General features: G+C 45.7%; 1 protein-coding gene across 1 annotated transcript in view; it reads right to left on the bottom strand.

Moving 5' to 3' along the window:
• The window catches only part of ABCC10 (ATP binding cassette subfamily C member 10), a 297447-nt gene extending 279435 nt beyond the window's left edge, over nt 1-18012 (bottom strand). Inside the window, exon 1 of the mRNA XM_077281901.1 lies at nt 17856-18012. The gene's annotated coding sequence lies outside the window, so the exon portion shown is untranslated. The remainder of the gene's footprint in view (nt 1-17855) is intronic.
• Nucleotides 18013-18836: the final 824 nt, after the last annotated feature.

Here is an 18836-nt window from a genome sequence, read left to right as displayed (position 1 = left end):
CCCGTGTATTACACTGTATATATCCAGCACTATACTCCATACTGGACACCATTATATCCCGCGTATTACACTGTATATATCCAGCACTATACTCCATACTGGACACCATTATATCCCGCGTATTACACTGTATATATCCAGCACTATACTCCATACTGGACACCATTATATCCCCTGTATTACACTGTGTATATCCAGCACTATACTCCATACTGGACACCATTATATCCCGTGTATTACACTGTATATATCCAGCGCTATACTCCATACTGGACACCATTATATCCCCTGTATTACACTGTATATATCCAGCACTATACTCCATACTGGACACCATTATATCCCCTGTATTACACTGTATATATCCAGCGCTATACTCCATACTGGACACCATTATATCCCGTGTATTACACTGTATATATCCAGCACTATACTCCATACTGGACACCATTATATCCCGCGTATTACACTGTATATATCCAGCACTATACTCCATACTGGACACCATTATATCCCCTGTATTACACTGTGTATATCCAGCACTATACTCCATACTGGACACCATTATATCCCGTGTATTACACTGTGTATATCCAGCACTATACTCCATACTGGACACCATTATATCCCGTGTATTACACTGTATATATCCAGCACTATACTCCATACTGGACATCATTATATCCCCTGTATTACACTGTATATATCCAGCACTATACTCCATACTGGACACCATTATATCCCCTGTATTACTCTGTATATATCCAGCACTATACTCCATACTGGACTCCATTATATCCCGTGTATTACACTGTGTATATCCAGCGCTATACTCCATACTGGACACCATTATATCCCGTGTATTACACTGTATATATCCAGCACTATACTCCATACTGGACACCATTATATCCCCTGTATTACACTGTATATATCCAGCACTATACTCCATACTGGACACCATTATATCCCCTGTATTACACTGTATATATCCAGCGCTATACTCCATACTGGACACCATTATATCCCGTGTATTACACTGTGTATATCCAGCACTATACTCCATACTGGACACCATTATATCCCGTGTATTACACTGTATATATCCAGCACTATACTCCATACTGGACACCGTTATATCCCCTGTATTACACTGTATATATCCAGCACTATACTCCATACTGGACACCGTTATATCCCCTGTATTACACTGTATATATCCAGCGCTATACTCCATACTGGACACCATTATATCCCGTGTATTACACTGTGTATATCCAGCACTATACTCCATACTGGACACCATTATATCCCGTGTATTACACTGTATATATCCAGCGCTATACTCCATACTGGACACCATTATATCCCCTGTATTACACTGTATATATCCAGCACTATACTCCATACTGGACACCATTATATCCCCTGTATTACACTGTATATATCCAGCACTATACTCCATACTGGACACCATTATATCCCGTGTATTACACTGTATATATCCAGCGCTATACTCCATACTGGACACCATTATATCCCCTGTATTACACTGTATATATCCAGCACTATACTCCATACTGGACACCATTATATCCCCTGTATTACACTGTATATATCCAGCACTATACTCCATACTGGACACCATTATATCCCGTGTATTACACTGTATATATCCAGCGCTATACTCCATACTGGACACCATTATATCCCATGTATTACACTGTATATATCCAGCACTATACTCCATACTGGACACCATTATATCCCCTGTATTACACTGTATATATCCAGCACTATACTCCATACTGGCCACCATTATATCCCCTGTATTACACTGTATATATCCAGCACTATACTCCATACTGGCCACCATTATATCCCCTGTATTACACTGTATATATCCAGCGCTATACTCCATACTGGACACCATTATATCCCCTGTATTACACTGTATATATCCAGCGCTATACTCCATACTGGACACCATTATATCCCCTGTATTACACTGTATATATCCAGCACTATACTCCATACTGGCCACCATTATATCCCCTGTATTACACTGTATATATCCAGCGCTATACTCCATACTGGACACCATTATATCCCCTGTATTACACTGTATATATCCAGCGCTATACTCCATACTGGACACCAGTATATCCCCTGTATTACACTGTATATATCCAGCACTATACTCCATACTGGACACCATTATATCCCGTGTATTACACTGTATATATCCAGCGCTATACTCCATACTGGACACCAGTATATCCCCTGTATTACACTGTATATATCCAGCACTATACTCCATACTGGACACCATTATATCCCCTGTATTACACTGTATATATCCAGCACTATACTCCATACTGGACACCATTATATCCCCTGTATTACACTGTATATATCCAGCGCTATACTCCATACTGGACACCAGTATATCCCCTGTATTACACTGTATATATCCAGCACTATACTCCATACTGGACACCATTATATCCCGTGTATTACACTGTATATATCCAGCGCTATACTCCATACTGGACACCAGTATATCCCCTGTATTACACTGTATATATCCAGCACTATACTCCATACTGGACACCATTATATCCCCTGTATTACACTGTATATATCCAGCACTATACTCCATACTGGACACCATTATATCCCCTGTATTACACTGTATATATCCAGCGCTATACTCCATACTGGACACTAGGGTTGAGCGAAACGGGTCGATCATTTTCAAAAGTCGCCGACTTTTGGCTAAGTCGGCGTCTCATGAAACCCGATCCGACCCCTGTGCTTGTCGGCCATGCGGTACGCGACTTTCGCGCCAAAGTCGCGTTTCAATGACGCGAAAAGCGCCATTTCTCAGCCAATGAAGGTGAACGCAGAGTGTGGGCAGCGTGATGACATAGATCCTGGTCCCCACCATCTTAGAGAAGGGCATTGCAGTGATTGGCTTGCTGTCTGCGGCGTCACAGGGGCTATAAAGGGGCGTTCCCGCCGACCGCCATCTTACTGCTGCTGATCTGAGCTTAGGGACAGGTTGCTGCCGCTTCGTCAGAAGCAGGGAGAGCGTTAGGCAGGGTCCACTAACCACCAAACCGCTTGTGCTGCAGCGATTTCCACTGTCCAACACCACCTTCGGTGTGCAGGAACAGTGGAAGCTATTTTTTTTTTTTTTTCCCCTCAGCGCTGTAGCTCATTGGGCTGCCCTAGAAGGCTCCGTGATAGCTGTATTGCTGTGTGTACGCCACTGTGGAAACCAACTGCTTTTTTCAAAGCACATATCCTCTTGTTCCTTCCTTTCTGCACAGCTATCTTTTTTGTTTGTCCACACTTTTTATTTAATTTGTGCATCAGTCCACTCCTATTGCTGCCTGCCATACCTGGCTTACATTACTGCAGGGAGATAGTAATTGTAGGACAGTTTTTTTTTTTTTTTGTTTTTTTTTTGTGGGAGATTAAGATTGGCATTTCTGCTACAGTGCCATCCCTGTGTGTGCCATCTCTCACTGAGTGGGCCATAGAAAGCCTATTTATTTTTTCCGTGATTTGTGTTCTAAAATCTACCTCAACACAGAAACACTACATCAATCAGTGGGAGAAAAATATTGGCCTCAGTCAGGGCTTGTGTGCCACTGCTGTGTGTGCGCTATCATTCAGTGGGCTATAGCAAGCCTATATTTTTTTTTTTTTTTTTTTTTTAATATTATTTGGTTTCAAAAGTCTCCCTGAAAAAAAAAAAAAACCTAAAAAAACAGTGGGAGAGTAATATTGCCCTTTCAGCTTGTGTGCCAGTCTTGACTCCTGGGTGTGCCACCTCTCTCCCTCTCATTCAGTGGGCCATAGAAAGCCTATTTATTTTTTTTTTTAAATATTATTGGGTTTCTAAAGTCTCCCTGAAAAAAACAAAAAATACATAAAAAAACAGTGGGAGAGTAATATTGCCCTTTCAGCTTGTGTGCCAGTCTTGACTCCTGGGTGTGCCACCTCTCTCCCTTTCATTCAGTGGGCCATAGAAAGCCTATTTTTTTTTTTTTAATATTATTTGGTTTCTAATTCTCCCTGAAAAAAAAAAAAAAACCTAAAAAAACAGTGGGAGAGTAATATTGCCCTTTCAGCTTGTGTGCCAGTCTTGACTCCTGGGTGTGCCACCTCTCTCCCTCTCATTCAGTGGGCCATAGAAAGCCTATTTATTTTTTTTTTTAAATATTATTGGGTTTCTAAAGTCTCCCTGAAAAAACAAAAAATACATAAAAAAACAGTGGGAGAGTAATATTGCCCTTTCAGCTTGTGTGCCAGTCTTGACTCCTGGGTGTGCCACCTCTCTCCCTTTCATTCAGTGGGCCATAGAAAGCCTATTTATTTTTTCCGTGATTTGTGTTCTAAATTCTACCTCAACACAAAAACACTACATCAATCAGTGGGAGAAAAATATTGGCCTCAGTAAGGGCTTGTGTGCCACTGCTGTGTGTGCTATCTCTCATTCAGTGGGCTATAGCAAGCCTATTTTTTTTTTTTTTTTTTTTTTTTTTAATATTATTTGGTTTCTAAAGTCTCCCTGAAAAAAAAAAAAAACCTAAAAAAACAGTGGGAGAGTAATATTGCCCTTTCAGCTTGTGTGCCAGTCTTGACTCCTGGGTGTGCCACCTCTCTCCCTCTCATTCAGTGGGCCATAGAAAGCCTATTTATTTTTTTTTTTAAATATTATTGGGTTTCTAAAGTCTCCCTGAAAAAAACAAAAAATACATAAAAAAACAGTGGGAGAGTAATATTGCCCTTTCAGCTTGTGTGCCAGTCTTGACTCCTGGGTGTGCCACCTCTCTCCCTCTCATTCAGTGGGCCATAGAAAGCCTATTTATTTTTTTTTTTAAATATTATTGGGTTTCTAAAGTCTCCCTGAAAAAAACAAAAAATACATAAAAAAACAGTGGGAGAGTAATATTGCCCTTTCAGCTTGTGTGCCAGTCTTGACTCCTGGGTGTGCCACCTCTCTCCCTTTCATTCAGTGGGCCATAGAAAGCCTATTTTTTTTTTTTTAATATTATTTGGTTTCTAATTCTCCCTGAAAAAAAAAAAAAAACCTAAAAAAACAGTGGGAGAGTAATATTGCCCTTTCAGCTTGTGTGCCAGTCTTGACTCCTGGGTGTGCCACCTCTCTCCCTCTCATTCAGTGGGCCATAGAAAGCCTATTTATTTTTTTTTTTAAATATTATTGGGTTTCTAAAGTCTCCCTGAAAAAACAAAAAATACATAAAAAAACAGTGGGAGAGTAATATTGCCCTTTCAGCTTGTGCGCCAGTCTTGACTCCTGGTTGTGCCACCTCTCTCTCTCTAATTGTGGGCCATAGAAAGCCTTTTTTTTTTTTTTTTTAATATTATTTGGTTTCTAAAGTCTCCCTGAGAAAAAAAAATAAATAAATTAGGTGGGAGATTAATATTGACATTAGTGCTTGAGTGACAGTCCTGCGTGTGTGTCATCTCTGTGATTTTGTGCCACAGAAAACAGAGTGTGTAACATTGTGCCTGATTTTCCTTGTGGTCTCACCAACCTGTTAAGGGATATTGAAATCATACTGAAGTTATAGCTCACCGTGTAAGTTGTTTGATAGCAACAAATAAAGTTACTTTGGTTAAGATTTTAAAACAATGAGGAAGTCTGGTGCAAGAGGTCGTCGTGGGCGTTCATTGTCAGCTGGTAATGATGGTAGTGGTAGTGGAGCATCAGGTGGTCGTGGGGATAAAAATATTCCACCTAAGTCTGGAGCTGTGGAGCCAGTTTCGTCGTCAGGCTACACAAGGCCTCGAACGCTCTCTTTTCTGGGAGTAGGAAAACCGCTTTTAAAGGCGGAGCAGCAACAGCAAGTTTTGGCTTACATTGCAGACTCAGCCTCTAGCTCTTTTGCCTCCTCTTCCGAAACTGGTAAATGTAAAAGCAGCGCGTCGCTTGTGGATGTTCACGGTCAGGGACAAGTCGCTTCCTTGTCCTCCTCAGCAAAAACTACAACAAGAGAGAAGGATGCAGCAGGCGACACAACGGGTCACTCCATGGAGCTCTTTACACATACCGTCCCTGGCTTAGAAAGTGAAACATTTAACAGGCCATGCCCATTACAAGTATATTCTGACATGGAGTGCACTGATGCACAGCCACAGCCAGAGTACTATGCTGCTCCTTTGACTCAGACCACCACATTGCCCTCTCAGGGTACAGATCCACAATCAGACCCTGATGAGACTATGTTGCCCCGCCACGAACGCTATACCACCGACCGACACAGTGACACAGACGAAGTTGCACACGAGCTCGAAGAGGAGGTAATAGATGACCCAGTTATTGACCCCGATTGGCAGCCATTGGGGGAACAGGGTGCAGGCGGCAGTAGTTCAGAAGCGGAGGTGGAGGAGGGGCCGCAGCAGGCATCAACATCGCAACAGGTTCCATCTGCCGGGCCCGTATCTGGACCAAAACGCGTGTCAAAGCCAAAACCTGTTGGAGCACAGCGTTGCCATCCGGTTAAAGCTCAGTCTGCAATCCCTGAAAAGGGATCAGAGTCTAGGAAGAGTGCAGTCTGGCATTTTTTTAAACAACATCCAACTGATCAGCGCAAAGTCATCTGTCAAAAATGTTCAACTAGCTTAAGCAGAGGTCAGAATCTGAAAAGTCTAAATACTAGTTGCATGCATAGACACTTAACCACCATGCATTCTCAAGCCTGGACTAACTACCAAACGTCCCTCAAGGTTGTAGCACCCTCGGCCAATGAAGCTAGTCAGCAACGCAACATCCCTTCCGTCACTGTAAGGCCACCATTTTCCGCACCACCGGCAGTATCTGTGCAGGTTTCTTTGCCAGCCAAAAGCAGTCAGGGTCAGGGAATCACCAGTTTTGTAGGAGGAAATATTGCATGTAGGGCACCGGCGGAAACAATACCGTCTCCAACCGTCTCTCAGTCTGCCATGTCCACCGGCACACCCGAAAGTTCCACGATCTACAGCTCTCCAGTCCAGCTCACCCTACATGAGACTCTGGTTAGAAAAAGGAAGTACTTATCCTCGCATCCGCGTACACAGGGTTTTAACGCCCACATAGCTAGACTAATCTCGTTAGAGATGATGCCCTACCGGTTAGTTGAAAGCGAAGCTTTCAAAGCCCTGATGGAGTACGCTGAACCACGATACGAGCTACCCAGTCGACACTTTTTTTCCAGAAAAGCCATCCCAGCCCTGCACCAGCATGTTAAACAGCGCATCGTCCATGCACTCAGGCAATCTGTGAGTACAAAGGTGCACCTGACTACAGATGCATGGACCAGTAGGCATGGCCAGGGACGTTATGTGTCCATCACGGCACACTGGGTGAATGTGGTGGATGCAGGGTCCACAGGCGACATCAATTTAGGGACAGTTGTGCCTAGCCCACGGTCTAGGAAACAGTTGGCTGTAGGCGTTCGCACCCCCTCCTCCTCCTCCTCGTCCTCCTGCAGAAGCTACAGCTCTTCCACAGAACGCAGTCGGCCAACCACTCCATCGGCAGATGACACTGTTGCACACCAGTTGTCCCATTATGGGCCAGCTACTGCCAAGCGTCAGCAGGCTGTATTGGCTATGAAGTGTTTGGGCGACAACAGACACACCGCGGAAGTTCTGTCCGAGTTCTTGCAACAAGAAACGCAGTCGTGGCTGGGCACAGTAGATCTTGAGGCAGGCAAGGTAGTGAGTGATAACGGAAGGAATTTCATGGCTGCCATCTCCCTTTCCCAACTGAAACACATTCCTTGCCTGGCTCACACCTTAAACCTGGTGGTGCAGTGCTTATTGAAAACTTATCCTGGGTTCTCCGACCTGCTCCTCAAAGTGCGTGCACTTTGCTCACATATCCGACGTTCGCCTGTACACGCCAGCCGTATGCAGACCTATCAGCGGTCTTTGAACCTTCCCCAGCATCGCCTAATCATAGACGTTGCAACAAGGTGGAACTCAACACTGCACATGCTTCAGAGACTGTGCGAACAGAGGCGTGCTGTTATTTATTTGTGGGAGGATACACGGGCAGGCAGTAGGATGGCAGACATGGAGTTGTCAGGTGTGCAGTGGTCGAAGATACAAGACATGTGTCAAGTCCTTCAGTGTTTTGAGGAATGCACACGGCTGGTTAGTGCAGACAACGCCGTAATAAGCATGAGCATCCCCCTAATGCGTCTGCTGATGCAAAGTTTGACGCACATAAAGGAGCAGGCGTCTGCACCAGAGGAAGAGGGAAGCCTTGATGACAGTCAGCCATTGTCTGGTCAGGGCAGTGTACAGGACGAGGTAGCGGGCGAAGAGGAGGTGGAGGACGAGGAGGATGATGGGGATGAGTATATTTTTAATGCGGAAACTTTCACGGGGGCACAGGAAATTGGTTGCGTGTCACGGCCGGGTTCTGGTTTTTTGAGGGACACAAGTGACGTAGATTTGCCTGCAACTGCCCCTCAACCAATCACAACCGGAGATTTGACAAGTGGAACTTTGGCCCACATGGCGGATTATGCCTTACGTATCCTACAAAGGGACACACGCATTACGAAAATGATGAACGATGACGATTACTGGTTGGCCTGCCTCCTTGATCCACGCTATAAAGGCAAATTGCAAAATGTTATGCCACATGAGAACTTGGAACTAATATTAGCAACCAAACAATCAACTCTTGTTGACCGTTTGCTTCAGGCATTCCCAGCACACAGCGCACGTGATCGTTCTCACACGAGCTCCAGGGGGCAGCAGACTAGGAGTGTTAGGGGTGCACACATCAGAAGTGGCGTTGGACAGAGGGGTTTTCTGACCAGGTTGTGGAGTGATTTTGCTATGACCGCAGACAGGACAGGTACTGCTGCATCAATTGAAAGTGACAGGAGACAACATTTGTCCAGTATGGTTACTAACTATTTTTCATCCCTTATCGATGTTCTCCCTCAACCGTCATTCCCATTTGATTACTGGGCCTCCAAATTAGACACCTGGCCAGAATTGGCAGAATATGCATTGCAGGAGCTTGCTTGCCCGGCAGCAAGTGTCCTATCAGAAAGAGTATTCAGTGCTGCAGGGTCAATATTAACCGAAAAAAGGACTCGTCTGGCTACCCAAAATGTTGACGATCTAACATTCATTAAAATGAACCACAACTGGATTTCAAAATCTTTTGCCCCACCTTGCCCGGCCGACACCTAGCTTTCCTATGAAAAGCTCTTGCCTGTGAATTACTTTTCTAATGTCTAATTTGCTGCTGCAGATTGTACAGCATACGACATGTTTACACCTCCCTAAATGGCCAAACTCCCCACACGGGGCCGTGGTATCGCGACTTGGCGCAAGCACCCGTGAGACTGCTGTTTGTCTGAAGAGGTGGGTGTGCTCGCTTTTGGTTGACGGCATTGCTACTGGGTCCCTCATAGTACAATGTAGTGTCTCTGGCGGTGGTGGTGCGCACCCAACGTCAGACACACCGTTGTAACATGAGTGGCCCTGGGGCGGTCCCGCCGGCCTCAAGAGAGTTCCCCCCTACCCCAGCTCAAACTGGGCTGTACTACGTGCAAAATTATGTCGCACAGCTCCACCAATCTTTAGTCTATTCGCTGACATCATTCAATGTCTGGCACTGACAATACAAATTTGTAGACATCTATGATGCAACTTAAAGTAGTCTGTGTCTGTGTCCTATATTGGCACCATTAAATAGTTACTGCCAAATTACTATGTCAGAAACACAGCAGATGAGCCCACCCCTGTACCTAAGTATGCCATCTTTTTTTTTGTTTTGGTTGTTTTGCGAGACATTAACATCTATTTATATTTTGGGAGTACTGGGACAGACACTCCTTGCACTACTCCTCCACTCAGCACCAAGCTGCCTGCCCGTGTATCCATGTAACCGCTGTAAAACTGCCATGAGCCTATTGTTTGTTATTTTAGGCCTTTGATAGCCTGTCTGCGGTCCCTACTCCTCCACTGACCACCAAGCTGCCTGCCCGTGTATCCATGTAACCGCTGTAAAACTGCCATGAGCCTATTGTTTGTTATTTTAGGCCTTTGAAGCCTTTCTGCGCTCCCTCCTTCCACTAGTCCTCCACTGACCAGACCACTGCTGCCCGTGTACCCCTGGAACCAATTTTAAAGTGCCTACAGCCAGCCCATTTTATTGTGTTAGGCCTTCGAAGCCTGTCTGCGGTCCATACTTCCACTAGTCCTCCACTGACCAGACCACTGCTGCCCGTGTACCCCTGGAACCAATTTTAAAGTGCCTACAGCCAGCCCATTTTATTGTGTTAGGCCTTCGAAGCCTGTCTGCGGTCCATACTTCCACTAGGCCTCCACTGACCAGACCACTGCTGCCCGTGTACCCCTGGAACCAATTTTAAAGTGCCTACAGCCAGCCCATTTTATTGTGTTAGGCCTTCGAAGCCTGTCTGCGGTCCCTCCTTCCACTAGGCCTCCACTGACCAGACCACTGCTGCCCGTGTACCCCTGGAACCAATTTTAAAGTGCCTACAGCCAGCCCATTTTATTGTGTTAGGCCTTCGAAGCCTGTCTGCGGTCCCTCCTTCCACTAGGCCTCCACTGACCAGACCACTGCTGCCCGTGTACCCCTGGAACCAATTTTAAAGTGCCTACAGCCAGCCCATTTTATTGTGTTAGGCCTTCGAAGCCTGTCTGCGGTCCCTCCTTCCACTAGGCCTCCACTGACCAGACCACTGCTGCCCGTGTACCCCTGGAACCAATTTTAAAGTGCCTACAGCCAGCCCATTTTATTGTGTTAGGCCTTCGAAGCCTGTCTGCGGTCCCTCCTTCCACTAGGCCTCCACTGACCAGACCACTGCTGCCCGTGTACCCCTGGAACCAATTTTAAAGTGCCTACAGCCAGCCCATTTTATTGTGTTAGGCCTTCGAAGCCTGTCTGCGGTCCATACTTCCACTAGGCCTCCACTGACCAGACCACTGCTGCCCGTGTACCCCTGGAACCAATTTTAAAGTGCCTACAGCCAGCCCATTTTATTGTGTTAGGCCTTCGAAGCCTGTCTGCGGTCCCTCCTTCCACTAGGCCTCCACTGACCAGACCACTGCTGCCCGTGTACCCCTGGAACCAATTTTAAAGTGCCTACAGCCAGCCCATTTTATTGTGTTAGGCCTTCGAAGCCTGTCTGCGGTCCCTCCTTCCACTAGGCCTCCACTGACCAGACCACTGCTGCCCGTGTACCCCTGGAACCAATTTTAAAGTGCCTACAGCCAGCCCATTTTATTGTGTTAGGCCTTCGAAGCCTGTCTGCGGTCCCTCCTTCCACTAGGCCTCCACTGACCAGACCACTGCTGCCCGTGTACCCCTGGAACCAATTTTAAAGTGCCTACAGCCAGCCCATTTTATTGTGTTAGGCCTTCGAAGCCTGTCTGCGGTCCCTCCTTCCACTAGGCCTCCACTGACCAGACCACTGCTGCCCGTGTACCCCTGGAACCAATTTTAAAGTGCCTACAGCCAGCCCATTTTATTGTGTTAGGCCTTCGAAGCCTGTCTGCGGTCCATACTTCCACTAGGCCTCCACTGACCAGACCACTGCTGCCCGTGTACCCCTGGAACCAATTTTAAAGTGCCTACAGCCAGCCCATTTTATTGTGTTAGGCCTTCGAAGCCTGTCTGCGGTCCATACTTCCACTAGGCCTCCACTGACCAGACCACTGCTGCCCGTGTACCCCTGGAACCAATTTTAAAGTGCCTACAGCCAGCCCATTTTATTGTGTTAGGCCTTCGAAGCCTGTCTGCGGTCCATACTTCCACTAGTCCTCCACTGACCAGACCACTGCTGCCCGTGTACCCCTGGAACCAATTTTAAAGTGCCTACAGCCAGCCCATTTTATTGTGTTAGGCCTTCGAAGCCTGTCTGCGGTCCATACTTTAAATACTCCTCCACTCACCACCAAGCTGCCTGCCCGTGTATCCATGTAACCGCTGTAAAACTGCCATGAGCCTATTGTTTGTTATGTTAGGCCTTTGATAGCCTGTCTGCGGTCCTTACTTTAAATACTCCTCCACTCACCACCTAGCTGCCTGTGTATCCATGTAACCGATGTAAAACTGCCATGACTGCCTACTGTTTGTTATTTTAGGCCTTTGATAGCCTGTCTGCGGCCCCTACTTGCAATACTCCTCCACTGACCACAATGCTGCCTGGAGTGCCTGCCTGTGTATCCATGTAACCGATGTAAAACTGCCATGACTGCCTACTGTTTGTTATTTTAGGCCTTTGATAGCCTGTCTGCGGCCCCTACTTGCAATACTCCTCCACTGAGCACAATGCTGCCTGGAGTGCCTGCCTGTGTATCCATGTAACCGATGTAAAACTGCCATGACTGCCTACTGTTTGTTATTTTAGGCCTTTGATAGCCTGTCTGCAGCCCCTACTTGCAATACTCCTCCACTGACCACACCAATGCTGCCCGTGTACCCCTGGAACCTATTTAAAAGTTCATAGAGCCTAGTTATATATTTTATTTACTATTAATAAGGCCATGATGGACTACGCTGTACCACGCTACAAGCTAACCAGTCGACACTTCTTTTGCGAGAAAAGCCATCCCAACCCTCCACCAGCATGTAGAAGACCGCATTGTCCATGCACTCTGGCAATCTGTGAGTACAAAGGTGCACCTGACAACAGACGCATGGACCTGTAGGCATGGCCACGGAAGATTACGTGTCCATTACGGCGCAATGGGTTAATGTGGTGGATGCATGGTCCACAGGGGACAGCCTACTAAGTCTGTCTGCAGTCCCTAATTCAAATTGTCCTCCACTGTCTAAATCGGAACTTCCACCTTCTGGCTTTCGGCCTATAGTATCAGAAATTAAACTGCATTTGGCCTTCAACTTTGGTTAGGGCCTACTAACGGCTTCTGCCCCTCCCTGGTGTTGTCCTCAACTAAATAAAGCTGAGCTTCAACCTTCCGGCTCTCATTAAGTGGTTTTAAAAAAAAAAAAATTGGTGGTTAGGGCCTACTAACGGCTTCTGCCCCTCCCTGGTGTTGTCCTCAACTAAATAAAGCTGAGCTTCAACCTTCCGGCTCTCATTATGTGGTTTAAAAAAAAAAAATGGTGGTTAGGGCCTACTAACGGCTTCTGCCCCTCCCTGGTGTTGTCCTCAACTAAATAAAGCTGAGCTTCAACCTTCCGGCTCTCATTAAGTGGTTTTAAAAAAAAAATGGTGGTTAGGGCCTACTAACGGCTTCTGCCCCTCCCTGGTGTTGTCCTCAACTAAATAAAGCTGAGCTTCAACCTTCCGGCTCTCATTAAGTGGTTTTTAAAAAAAAATGGTGGTTAGGGCCTACTAACGGCTTCTGCCCCTCCCTGGTGTTGTCCTCAACTAAATAAAGCTGAGCTTCAACCTTCCGGCTCTCATTAAGTGGTTTTAAAAAAAAAAAAAATGGTGGTTAGGGCCTACTAACGGCTTCTGCCCCTCCCTGGTGTTGTCCTCAACTAAATAAAGCTGAGCTTCAACCTTCCGGCTCTCATTATGTGGTTTTAAAAAAAAAAATGGTGGTTAGGGCCTACTAACGGCTTCTGCCCCTCCCTGGTGTTGTCCTCAACTAAATAAAGCTGAGCTTCAACCTTCCGGCTCTCATTAAGTGGTTTTTAAAAAAAAATGGTGGTTAGGGCCTACTAACGGCTTCTGCCCCTCCCTGGTGTTGTCCTCAACTAAATAAAGCTGAGCTTCAACCTTCCGGCTCTCATTAAGTGGTTTTAAAAAAAAAAAAATTGGTGGTTAGGGCCTACTAACGGCTTCTGCCCCTCCCTGGTGTTGTCCTCAACTAAATAAAGCTGAGCTTCAACCTTCCGGCTCTCATTATGTGGTTTAAAAAAAAAAAATGGTGGTTAGGGCCTACTAACGGCTTCTGCCCCTCCCTGGTGTTGTCCTCAACTAAATAAAGCTGAGCTTCAACCTTCCGGCTCTCATTAAGTGGTTTTAAAAAAAAAAAAAATGGTGGTTAGGGCCTACTAACGGCTTCTGCCCCTCCCTGGTGTTGTCCTCAACTAAATAAAGCTGAGCTTCAACCTTCCGGCTCTCATTATGTGGTTTTAAAAAAAAAAAAAATGGTGGTTAGGGCCTACTAACGGCTTCTGCCCCTCCCTGGTGTTGTCCTCAACTAAATAAAGCTGAGCTTCAACCTTCCGGCTCTCATTAAGTGGTTTTAAAAAAAAAATGGTGGTTAGGGCCTACTAACGGCTTCTGCCCCTCCCTGGTGTTGTCCTCAACTAAATAAAGCTGAGCTTCAACCTTCCGGCTCTCATTATGTGGTTTTAAAAAAAAAATGGTGGTTAGGGCCTACTAACGGCTTCTGCCCCTCCCTGGTGTTGTCCTCAACTAAATAAAGCTGAGCTTCAACCTTCCGGCTCTCATTATGTGGTTTTAAAAAAAAAATGGTGGTTAGGGCCTACTAACGGCTTCTGCCCCTCCCTGGTGTTGTCCTCAACTAAATAAAGCTGAGCTTCAACCTTCCGGCTCTCATTAAGTGGTTTTAAAAAAAAAAAAAATGGTGGTTAGGGCCTACTAACGGCTTCTGCCCCTCCCTGGTGTTGCCCTCAACTAAATAAAGCTGAGCTTCAACCTTCTGCTCCAAATTACCATTTTAAAAAATGCAATAGGCTTTTCCGGCCTACTAAAGGTGTCTGCCCCTCCCTGGTGTTGTCCTCAACTGAACAAAGCTGAGCTTCCACATTCTGGCTTTCGCCCTATACTATCAGATATTAAACTGCATTTGGCCTACTAGTGTGGTTAGGCCCTTGAAACAGTGTCTGCTGCTCTTGGGTTTGCTACTCCACTGAACAAAGCAATGCCGCCTGTTTAGTCCTGTTACCAATTTTGAACTGCATGTAGCCTACTTTATTCTTTGGCCCTATATCTGTTTCCTCCTCATCCTGCCCATTGCCCAGCCACTGCTAAATGAGTCTGCTGGTACATTGACCTAGACCACTACATTCCCCTTGTACTCTACACAGCCAGAATCTGACCCTGCTGAAAGTAAGGTTCCCCTTCCCGCATGTTATACCACCTTACACAGGGACAAAGAGGAAGGTGCAGATGAAAGTGCAGGTTCCTTCATCAGGTGGGGGGGCATACTCGTTGGCGACGTCACTGGCACAGGGCCCCTCAGAGTACGCAAAAGTGTCGCTGCTGGTGGGAGGCGCCCCCGCCATGCAAACACACCGCCGTACTTTGAGGGGCCCTGTGCCAGTGGCAATGCGAACGAGTGGGCCCCCCCTGCTTGCTCAGGATCACAGCACTTGCAACTTTTAAATACTTACCTTTCCCTGCAACACCGCCGTGACGTAGTCCGCATTTCCTGGGCCCACGAAAAACTTGAGCCAGCCCTACTCCCCCCACAACTTTCCCCCAATTCCTTATGCCCAACTATTATTATACAGTTAATTAAGATTGGCAAGCTTCAGAAACAAGAATGGATGTTTTTGGCATTAAAATGGGCACTGTAGGTGTTTTCCTGGCCTCCACTCACTGCCGACTATGCTTCCCCATTGACTTGCATTGGGTTTCGTGTTTCGGTCGATCCCCGACTTTTAGCGATAATCGGCCGACTGCACTCGACTCGACTCTGGACAAAATCGGGTTTCCCAAAACCCTACTCGATCTTAAAAAAATGAAAGTCGCTCAACCCTACTGGACACCAGTATATCCCCTGTATTACACTGTATATATCCAGCACTATACTCCATACTGGACACCATTACATCCCATGTATTACACTGTATATATCCAGCACTATACTCCATACTGGACACCATTATATCCCCTGTATTACACTGTATATATCCAGCGCTATACTCCATACTGGACACCATTATATCCCCTGTATTACACTGTATATATCCAGCGCTATACTCCATACTGGACACCAGTATATCCCCTGTATTACACTGTATATATCCAGCACTATACTCCATACTGGACACCATTATATCCCGTGTATTACACTGTATATATCCAGCGCTATACTCCATACTGGACACCATTATATCCCGTGTATTACACTGTATATATCCAGCACTATACTCCATACTGGACACCATTATATCCCCTGTATTACACTGTATATATCCAGCACTATACTCCATACTGGACACCATTATATCCCCTGTATTACACTGTATATATCCAGCGCTATACTCCATACTGGACACCAGTATATCCCCTGTATTACACTGTATATATCCAGCACTATACTCCATACTGGACACCATTACATCCCATGTATTACACTGTATATATCCAGCACTATACTCCATACTGGACACCATTATATCCCCTGTATTACACTGTATATATCCAGCGCTATACTCCATACTGGACACCATTATATCCCCTGTATTACACTGTATATATCCAGCTCTATACTCCATACTGGACACCATTACATCCCATGTATTACACTGTATATATCCAGCACTATACTCCATACTGGACACCATTATATCCCATGTATTACACTGTATATATCCAGCTCTATACTCCATACTGGACACCATTATATCCCCTGTATTACACTGTATATATCCAGCACTATACTCCATACTGGACACCATTACATCCCATGTATTACACTGTATATATCCAGCACTATACTCCATACTGGACACCATTATATCCCATGTATTACACTGTATATATCCAGCTCTATACTCCATACTGGACACCATTATATCCCCTGTATTACACTGTATATATCCAGCGCTATACTCCATACTGGACACCATTATATCCCGTGTATTACACTGTATATATCCAGCGCTATACTCCATACTGGACACCATTATATCCCGTGTATTACACTGTATATATCCAGCGCTATACTCCATACTGGACACCATTATATCCCGTGTATTACACTGTATATATCCAGCACTATACTCCATACTGGACACCATTATATCCCGTGTATTACACAGTATATATCCAGAACTATACTCCATACTGGACACCATTATATCCCGTGTATTACACTGTATATATCCAGCACTATACTCCATACTGGACACCATTATATCCCGTGTATTACACTGTATATATCCAGAACTATACTCCATACTGGACACCATTATATCCCGTGTATTACACTGTATATATCCAGCACTATACTCCATACTGGACACCATTATATCCCCTGTATTACACTGTATATATCCAGCGCTATACTCCATACTGGACACCATTATATCCCCTGTATTACACTGTATATATCCAGCGCTATACTCCATACTGGACACCATTATATCCCCTGTATTACACTGTATATATCCAGCACTATACTCCATACTGGACACCATTATATCCCCTGTATTACACTGTGTATATCCAGCGCTATACTCCATACTGGACACCATTATATCCCGTGTATTACACAGTATATATCCAGAACTATACTCCATACTGGACACCATTATATCCCGTGTATTACACAGTATATATCCAGAACTATACTCCATACTGGACACCATTATATCCCGTGTATTACACTGTATATATCCAGCACTATACTCCATACTGGACACCATTATATCCCCTGTATTACACTGTATATATCCAGCGCTATACTCCATACTGGACACCATTATATCCTGTGTATTACACTGTATATATCCAGCACTATACTCCATACTGGACACCATTATATCCCCTGTATTACACTGTATATATCCAGCGCTATACTCCATACTGGACACCAGTATATCCCCTGTATTACACTGTGTATATCCAGCAATATACTCCATACTGGACTCCATTATGACTTCTCACCTCACTCCACTTCCGGTTCCCAGGCCGATCACTCCATGCAATCGGAACTAGTTAGCAGAATAAGTTTTCCGGGAACATAAAAACTGACGAACCAAAAGTAACCACAGTCCATAGAGAGTAGGTGTGTACAGAGCGACCTTCCCGTTCCTAGTGTAGTTATGGTGTCCGCCGCTAGATGACAGCAGAGACCACAGCAAGCTGCTAATAACGTGCCGCAACTTAAGTCAGTACATGCAAGTGGATGGCCAGCAGGGGGCAGCACGGGGCGCGTCAGCACCACCACGTGATGTGTAAATTTGTTGCTACTAGGGTTGAGCGACTTTCATTTTTTTAAGATCGAGTAGGGTTTTGGGAAACCCGATTTTGTCCAGAGTCGAGTCGAGTGCAGTCGGCCGATTATCGCTAAAAGTCGGGGATCGACCGAAACACGAAACCCAATGCAAGTCAATGGGGAAGCATAGTCGGCAGTGAGTGGAGGCCAGGAAAACACCTACAGTGCCCATTTTAATGCCAAAAACATCCATTCTTGTTTCTGAAGCTTGCCAATCTTAATTAACTGTATAATAATAGTTGGGCATAAGGAATTGGGGGAAAGTTGTGGGGGGAGTAGGGCTGGCTCAAGTTTTTCGTGGGCCCAGGAAATGCGGACTACGTCACGGCGGTGTTGCAGGGAAAGGTAAGTATTTAAAAGTTGCAAGTGCTGTGATCCTGAGCAAGCAGGGGGGGCCCACTCGTTCGCATTGCCACTGGCACAGGGCCCCTCAAAGTACGGCGGTGTGTTTGCATGGCGGGGGCGCCTCCCACCAGCAGCGACACTTTTGCGTACTCTGAGGGGCCCTGTGCCAGTGACGTCGCCAACGAGTATGCCCCCCCACCTGATGAAGGAACCTGCACTTTCATCTGCACCTTCCTCTTTGTCCCTGTGTAAGGTGGTATAACATGCGGGAAGGGGAACCTTACTTTCAGCAGGGTCAGATTCTG

This window comes from Ranitomeya variabilis, chromosome 2 (assembly GCF_051348905.1).
Source record: "Ranitomeya variabilis isolate aRanVar5 chromosome 2, aRanVar5.hap1, whole genome shotgun sequence".
Lineage (NCBI taxonomy): Eukaryota > Metazoa > Chordata > Amphibia > Anura > Dendrobatidae > Ranitomeya > Ranitomeya variabilis.
This window is presented reverse-complemented; position numbering and strand designations above follow the sequence as displayed.